Here is a 7,016-nt window from a genome sequence, read left to right on the forward strand (position 1 = left end):
AACAGCCAGAAACTTCAGGGTTGGAGGCCAGAATAAATCACAAACCACCAGACCTTCAGGAATGAGGCAGGGGGCAGCTTTTATTTAATTGGACAACAGGCTCGACACACAGCATAGACTTCCCCAAGCTGCTGTCTGCCCCTGCCCCAGTGGGCCAACTCGGGGGGCTTCACTCTGCCTCCCCAGTCTCACCCCCAAAAGAGCCCCATTCCATCTGATGATGGACAAAGTCTCAATGCGTCCATGCCCTGGGACCACCCAAGGACTGAGCGGGCCTGCTTGTGTCCTTTGGGCCCACAGGGACCTCATTCCCTGCCCCACGTGCCAGGAGGGTGCCAAGGCTCCTCCCCCCCAAGTTAGGAAGCCGCAGGGCCCAGGGAGAAGGGGCCAGGCAGGTTCAGGTCAGGCCAGCCTGGTTCCGGAAGCCCGGAGTTGGCATTTAACGGTCTGGGGGCCCAAGGCAGCTTCCTCTTGGGTAACTGACTGCTGGGAAGATGCGAGCCAGCCATCCCCCAACCAGGCTTGGGAGAGGAGGGGCCAAGGGTCGGCCAGGCGGGGACACAGCTGGCTTCCTTTTTTCATGGAAAGGCTGGCCACCCGCCTGCCTACCCATCCGGCCTGGGAACACAGCCCAGCCTGAGATGGGACTGTGTGGGGGTCCCCAAGTGCAGAATTGGAGGAGGGGGCCTGCAGCAGACAGCTGGGTTCACCCATCCCATCCCAGGCTCCACTCATCCCCAGGTTCCTCCTCCAGACACAGGTCCAGGGCAGGGTCCTCATCTCTTCTCCCAGGCAGCGACTGGCCCACCCAAGGAAGGCAGGGGCCGAAGACTCCAAGGGGGCTTGACTCCTGTTCCTGCTGAACTGAGCCAGTCTGCACAAATCAACTGTGTTTCAGCTCAGTAGGCACGGGAGGCAGAGCCCAGGGAGGCCCGTAGGTTGGACAGGCAGGCGGAGGGGAGAGGTGGCAGGGCCAGAGGAGGTGGGGCCCCGGGGGGCGGAACTTAGCCACTGTGAACACGACTTGCTGTGGACCTGCTCACAAGCAGCTAAGCCCTGCTCCCCAGGCCAGACGCAGGCGGTGGAGGCCTCTCTGCCACCCCATCCCCATCCCTGGGTCAGTGTCCTCAGCGGAAGCAGTGACAGCGGTGGCCCCAGAGGCAGGGCTCAGGGTCGGTTGGAAATCCCTGGCAATGTGATTTGTGACAGGCAGCAAATCCCATCCCCAGGAACCCCAGCCGGCCATGGCACAGGGGTGGGGGGGCACCAGGCAGGGCCAGCAGCTGGCACCTAGGAGAGACAAAAGGAGGTAATGAGATTTGAGGACATCTGCCCTCCAGCTCCCCACTTGCTGCCATCCTTTGAGGTCTTGCAGGGAAGCCCTTTTTCCCCACGTGCAGCAGCAGCTAAAGAGAGAGCTAGACCACCAGGCTGGATACCCCCAGCCCCAGCCATGCCTCCCAGGCCCAGAGAGGTAGCGATACCCAGAGGGTCACTTTCAGCCAAGGAGGCTGCAGGAGCTCCCAGAACCAGGTCCCCTCTCCCTTTCTTCACCACCCCCACCACTGAGCCCTGGGCAGGCTAACTGAGGCCATGGGGAGAGGAAGCTGAGGGGGTGGCGGGCAGGAGGGTGAGGAAGTGATCTCACCCCAGCTGGCGCCACTTCCTAGAAGCCTGAAGGGCAGGAGGAAACCACCAGGGCCACCCCGCGTGGCCCTGTCTCCTTGGTGGTCAGGCCTCAGCCCGCGCCCCACCAGAGTGAGCGGATGCTGGCAGCGGGCGCCCAGGTCTCCCCCGAGGCACGCACGCCCCCAGAGCACCGGACCCGGGCTCGAGGTGCAAATCCCAGCTCGGCAGTTTCCCAAATGCCCTCCAAGCCTCAGTCTCCCCATCTGTAAAATGGAGCCAAGAGTCTCTACCACATAGCATGGTGAGGTTTTGCCAAGAGTGCTGCCTAGCAAGTACCTGGCACCAAGACCACCTACAGAATTTGTGGGACTCAGTGCAAAATGAAAACTTGGGGCCCCTTGTCCACAAATTAAGAATTTCAAGACGACAGCAGAGCATGAACCCAAGCTCCAGGTCCTTCTCAGTGGCAGGTGACCCTGTGAATGGCACAGGTCACATGCCCATGAAGCCAGCCCTGTGTTCAGTAAACAGAGACCTCCCGTATGACGAGAGCCCTGCGGCTACGAGATCCAGCTCTGGAGCCAGTCCAGCTGCATGTGAACCCTGGCTCTGCAGCTTCCCAGCTGGGTGACCCTCAAGTCACTCAGTCTCTCTGGGCCTCCGTCTCCCCGTCGGCAAAGCAAGGATAATGTCATGGTAAGGATCCCACGAGTGCTGTGTATAATTAGGATGGGGCTACTCTGTCACCATTCACCAGGCACAAACAGGAAGGATGATGGCACTGAAGACGCTGCACATGGGTAGGACCCCAGCGTCCAGATCTGGTAGGTGGTGGCCACCACCGGGAGACAGGTGGAGTGAGGTGTCGTGCTCTGCGCCTCCACCCCTCCATACACACATACATACACACTGGCCACCCGCTTTACGGTCAGGCCCTAGCCCAGCCCTGTTCCCTCAAGGTTTAGGGGCACCAACCAGGAGCAGACAAGGCCCCGCAGGGCGGCCGGCCTCCCTGGGCCGCCTCCGGAAGTGAGACAGCACATTCGTGTCCCAGGGACGAGAACGGGAAGGGCGGCCATTTGGCCAGGCCCGTTTCCTGTGGGGTTTCCCCTGCACAGAGCCCCGGGCCGGGGCCAAGGCCACTCCCCATCCCCGCAGGCACAAAAGGCCTGGTTCTCGAGTGGAGGGGGCACCGTCATGCAGGTGCCCAGAAGCAGGGCCCCGTTACCATAGGCGTGTCTCTCAGGCTCTGGGGAGATGGTGTCCAAGGAGGGCCAAGCTCCTGGCAGCTGGAGGCATTGTGGGGAGGAAGGGCCCTGGGCCCAGGGAGCACAGCAGGCCCCAGGCCACACCGATGGATGGATGGATGGATGGATGGATGTCTGAGTACGCTCTGCAGACAGGGCGTGGACTCGTGAGACATACTCTGTAATGCCTGCCCCCCCCAACCCCATGCTCCAAGAATGAATCAGGGGCAGCTTCCGCCGGGGGCGCCACCACCACCGCCCCCAAGCCTGGTCCCCAAATACTTTCCACCCTCTCAGAGCAGCTGGGATCGGAAAATACCAAGGGCTGCAGGCCCCGCCCTGCCCGCTGCTGCTGCCCGCCCTCCCAGCCTGTCACTAACGCTTTGCCTAATGGGCCCAGACTCTCCGCAGAGGCTCCCTAGGCCAGGCCCCGAGCCAGCCGCTAACCTGGGCTGCCCAGCCAAGTGCCGCCTGACCACCCGCCCCCCACCCCTCACCCCCAGCCCAACGTGGCCACCATAACAACCGGCCCAATGGGCAGACCTCAGAGGTTGGCGCCCGGCTGGAGGAAGGCAGGGCACTGGTAAGTGGGTGGGCCCTGCTGCCCACCCAGGGCTCGGGGGAGGGGGGCAGGCTCAGGAAGGGGTGAGTAAGTGAGGACTGAATCACTTGTTATAAATAGGGGAACCATGCAAGTCACATCCCAGCCCCCATGGTGCCCAGCCACGCCACGCTCCAACCCCTGCCTTCAACTTTAATCCCCCTCAGACCAGTCACAGAATTTCCAGGGGACCCCTAATATCCACACTTTTGGGCCCTTTACTGAGGGGTACACCCTACTGCCATGTCCATCTCTGCCTTATCCTTGTCCTGGCCTCCTGGCCTGCCTTTTGGGGGCCACTGGCCTTGAAGGCAGTTGCTGGCTTCCAGGCCCTGTCCCCCTCCTATAGCACCCCGACAATTCCCAGGCCCAAAGGTCAGGATTCCTTGGCTCCCCAAGGTATTCTCAGGGTGTGGGTGACCATGGTCCTGGACGATGACGCCTGACCAAGGCCAGAGAGAGGCCAAGGGGCTTAGCATCTCAGAAGTCAGTTCCCTGGCCCCTCACCATCCAGGACCCCATCCCAGACCACCCAGGCCTGCTCTGCCCAGGGCCACAGCTCAGTGACCACACCCAGGGTGGCGCCAGCTCCAGCACCCTGGGGCAAGGCGCCGCTGCAGCATGACTCAGCTGTGCCCAGCATGGCGGTGTCCTTCTCTGCCCAAGGATTCTCACACACCCACACCCACTGGCTTCCGAGTACGTTCTTCCCGGGGGACTGGCCTTCCCCCAGGCACACCTCCATGTTCACGCAGGATACCCAGTGGCAGGAGGGAAGGTGGCCGGAGTGCCCTCCAAGGGATCTGAAAGTGAGGGCCCAGGACAGGGAAGGGAAGCACACACTTCTCTCCGCTCGTTTTTCCCAATGCTTCCCATATACAGATGGAGAAACTGAGGCCCAGAGGATTCAGAACTAGGCCCAAGGTCACGCGGGAAGTCTAAGGAAAAGCCAGGCCTGATCCTGGCATAAAGTGTATCCAAAGTGGGAAAGGGCCAGCCAGCCAGCCCAGAGAGGGGCCGGAAGGAGTTTTCTTCAGACCGCCCAGGGTTCCTTGCGGTGTCCTTCACTTCGAACAGACTCCCCCACCCAGCCTCCCAAAGTGAAGGGCAAACTCTGAAAAATGCCTTACGGTGTATCAAAGCATCACCTGGGCCCCCAGAGAACAGGTCATCCCACTGCACCCAGGGGGCCAGTGACCCTGTGACTGCAAATGGGACAGGGGTTTGCCCCGCAGCTGAGGCCTGCACAGAACATCTGGCCTCCACTTACAACAGGCAGGGGTTGGTACGGGGGTCCCGGGGAGGACCCCTGGAGCATCCGCCTCTGCTGTTTCTTTCCAGTGAGCAAGGGTCTGCGAGACTCAGAGGCTGGGCCAGCACAGACAGGCCCGACCCCCCTGGACACGCCCTGTCACGCATGTGCTCCGCGTGCCAGCCCCGAGCCAGGCTAGCAGCTATTTTAGGGCCCCCTCCAGGCCCACAGACAAGACTTGCCCGTTGGGGTCTTGAGGGAGCTCCCAGAGGACATCCTGCAAGGACAGAGGGCAATGGGTGCCTCCTGGGCACTAGGACAGAGCTGGCACCAGGCCCTAGGGCCCATGCCTTCCCAGGACGGTGGCATGTGAACACATGCGCACCGGCTGGCCCGGGCAGGGTGCGTGGGCGAGCGGACAGGGTGTGTCCTACATCACCTCGCCTCTAAGCCCGGGCACCTGTTGGGTACTGCCCTCCAGCTAGGGCTGGCATGGGCAGGGCTGCCAGAGGACACCCCTCATGCCAAGGGTCCCACACATCCCAGCCTCACCCTCATATACCATCAGCCATGGACAGGCAGCTGGTTGGGGCTGGGGCAGAGGGGACAGGTGACAGGGAGCCAACTGCACCTCCAAGGCATTCAGGAGGCCACTCACTGGGTCTGGGCCTGGCTGGGTTGCATAGGACAGTCAGTGTACGGCTGGGGGCTTTGGTAGCAGTCAAGTCCGGTGCTGGGGTCAGAGGTCAGTCTGGGGCTAGGATGAAGGGGTCAGGGTTCAGTCTGGGTCCTTTCACCCTCTTCCTGCCTCCCGAGGGCACGGGGACCCCAAGCTACACAGGGCTGGGGAGTCAGCCCTCCAGGAATCTCCCAAACCTGGCCCCCTTCCTATGAACGAGCCCTTCTCCACTGGGCCAAAAGGAGTGGGAAGGGAGGAGAGCGTCCCCCAAGTGCTCCTAAGCCCAGGCTGTACTGCTGGGCCCCAGCCCTCTCCTCTGTGGAAGGCCTTCCCCTCACTCACTGGCTGACATGTCAAAAACTTGAACCACTGTCTCCCACCCGCATCCACAGAACTCTGGGAGACCCCGACCCACAAAGCCCAGACATGCACCCCCAGGGGCCATTCCCTGCACCCCAAGCGAGGCACATACCCTCCCACCCTGCGATCAACTCCTGCCCACCTCGACCTGCGCCGGTCGCGTTGGGACCCGTCCTCCCCACCACACTCGCAGGAGTCTCCTGGTGGGGGGAGTGGATGGGGGGCCGCGGCGGGCTCCAGGGGACGGGTTAGAGGTGGGCCGCCCTTCCCCCGCTCTGTAGGGGGCGCCCCGGGACTCCGTCGCCGCCACCACCAGATACACGGGCCCGGCGGTCCTCCCCCAGCCACCGGCGGCGGGGCGCGGGGCGGCGCCCTCCCCCTCGCCAAGGGCCGGCGGACCCGCCGGGCGCACCCCCACTCAGCCCCAGAGTCCGGCGCGGAAAAGTTGCCGCCGCCACCACGGCGCCGCCGCCTCCCTCCCGGTTCCCTCCCCGACTCACCCACGGGGGAGGGGAGCCGGCACTCGGGGCTCCGGCCGCCGCCCCGGCCCGGCCGGCGGAGACACGGGCGGGCGGGCGGCGGGGCCGAAACGAGCCGGGGGCGGTCGCCGACCGCGCTCCATCCCACTCACTGGCCGGCCCGCCGCGGGGTCGAATCGCTTTTAAAACCTCCCCGTCTCCTCCCCCGCGGCCGGGCAGGGGGCGGGCGCGGGGCGGGGCGGGCGCCGCCGTCATGTGCCCCCGGAGCCGGTCCGCCCCCACTTTCTTTCTCCGGTCCCCCAACTCTGTCCTGTCCCCAACTCAGCCCCAACTTTCTCCTCCCTTGTCCCAACTCTTCCTGGGCCCCATACTCAGCCCAACTCCTCCCTCTGGGTCCTGGACTCGGGGTCTAGCCCCAGTTTTTCAGCGAAGGCTCTTCCTGCTGCGATAGGGCGGGAGCAGGGGTCCTAATTCACATCGCACCTCCGAAACTCCTCTTGGCCTAGGTCCTGCCCTAGGCAGGGAGAGAAACCCAGGAGGCCGTAGACAAGGGGAGGGGAGATGGAGGGGGCATGGGTGTCACACTGCCACCGCAGACCCCTCCCTTCCCTGGGAGGGCATGGGCCTGGGTATTCTGGGATTCTGCCAAACACGAATCCCCACTCTTTCCAGTTCCACAGTCCATTCTTTAGCCTCGGGAAGTCCCTCCTTTTATCCCACCCAACCCTCTCCTGCTGCCATTGAAGACTTTCTGACCCCAGACCAGGTG

The 7,016-nt window shown here is 63.5% G+C and overlaps 1 long non-coding RNA gene across 1 annotated transcript; it reads right to left on the reverse strand.

Moving 5' to 3' along the window:
• Positions 1 to 54: 54 nt before the first annotated feature.
• On the reverse strand, positions 55 to 6,336 carry LOC308615746. The gene is made up of 2 exons (XR_014015629.1): positions 6,269 to 6,336; positions 55 to 1,290 (listed from the first exon to the last, which is right to left on the reverse strand). It is a non-coding gene; the product is annotated as an uncharacterized lncRNA (long non-coding RNA).
• Positions 6,337 to 7,016: the final 680 nt, after the last annotated feature.

Source organism: Mesoplodon bidens (assembly GCF_964165515.1).
Source record: "Mesoplodon bidens genome assembly, chromosome: 4".
NCBI lineage: Eukaryota > Metazoa > Chordata > Mammalia > Artiodactyla > Ziphiidae > Mesoplodon > Mesoplodon bidens.